Source organism: Pteropus alecto, unplaced genomic scaffold (assembly GCF_000325575.1).
Source record: "Pteropus alecto unplaced genomic scaffold, ASM32557v1 scaffold35, whole genome shotgun sequence".
NCBI classification, from domain to species: domain Eukaryota; kingdom Metazoa; phylum Chordata; class Mammalia; order Chiroptera; family Pteropodidae; genus Pteropus; species Pteropus alecto.
The window spans coordinates 6518670-6520112 of record NW_006437828.1 but is presented as its reverse complement, the minus strand read 5'-3'; the positions used below and the strand labels follow the sequence as shown (position 1 = coordinate 6520112).

The 1443-nt window shown below is 44.8% G+C and overlaps 1 pseudogene; it reads right to left on the bottom strand.

Moving 5' to 3' along the window:
* Positions 1–631: 631 nt before the first annotated feature.
* LOC112482232 lies at positions 632–750 on the bottom strand (annotated as a pseudogene).
* Between the last annotated feature and the right edge of the window lie 693 nt (positions 751–1443).

Below are 1443 nucleotides of genomic sequence, written 5' to 3'. Positions count from 1 at the left end.
AAGAGGCTGTTCACTGCTTTATCCTCAGTGCCTGGCCTAAGGAAGTCACTAATAAATGTGTGTTGGGATGAATGCATGGATGAAATAAGCATCTCCTTCAGCTGTACCAGTGGCCTGATGTCTACTCTATGCCACCCCACACAGGCAGGAGACTCCTGGTTAATTTTTTTTCAGTACGTGTATATGAGAGCATGTATGTACTTAATTTTGCCCATACCTCCACCTTGCCCTTGGGCAACCATCAATTTGTTCTCTATATCTATAGGTCTTTTTCTGTTTTGTTGTGTTTATTCATTTATTTTGTTATATTTTAGATTTTCCATAAAAGTGAAATCATATGGTATTTGTCTTTCTCTGCCTGACTTATTTCACTTAACACAATACTCTCTAGGTCCATCTGTGTTGTCACAAGTGGCAAGACTTTATTCTTTTTTATGGCGGAGTAATATTCCATTGCATATACATATCTTCTTTATTCACTCATCTATCGATGGATAGACTTACTTACTTTACTTACTTACTTTACTTACTTTTACTTTATTTACTTACTTACTTATTTATTTACTTACTTACTTACTAGGCTTGGCAACCCTTGGTTGACCTCACAGATTGCAAGGACCTTGTCAGCTTACGCCTACAGCACTTGGTCGTCCTAGGTGGTCTCTCATCCAAGTACTAACCAGGCCTGACCCTGCTAAGCTTCCGAGATCAGATGGGATCGGGCTTGTTCAGGGTGGCATGGTCATAGACGCTGGATGGAAAATTTTTAATGTCTTGAGGAAGCGCCATACTATTTTCTATAGAGGCTGTGCCAATTTACAATCCCGCCGACAGAGCACCAGGGCTCCCTTTCCTCTATGTCTTCACTAGCACTTGTTATCGGTTGATTTTTTTTTTTTTTGACGATAGTCTCTTGGTTAATTTTAGTAAGTGTGAGTTGAGAGAGGTGGCCAGGGCAGACCCAGTGTCCAAGATTCAGCTCGACATGGGATCTCAAGGCCAGTCAGGCGAGTCCTGTACCTTGGACAGCGCTACTAGGAAGCCGCGATGCCACAGCTGAAATGCCCGAGTTTCAGACTGGAACGGCCTCCTACCTGTTCTCCCTGCTCTGGGTTCTTTCCATACCTGGAAACATTCATCGCCTCTTCCCTGAGAGCCCCCAGACCCATTCCAGTTTCCTAAGGCAGGGCTGGCTGCCTCCCACCTGCCCGCTCTCCCCGGGGCTGGCCAAGGCAGCTTCGGCCTCCGGGCTTCATCGAATCCCTCTTCTTCATCATGGTCTTTATGGCATCACTCCTTCTCAGCCTTCAGCTCTCCTGATGCCAAACCCAGCTCAGAGGTGACTCTGGTTCATTCGTAGACAAGCTCACGTTACATGTCATTTATCAAAATCACATTCATATATTGAATTCTGTCTCTAGGACAAAGGGGCATAGTCCTAGC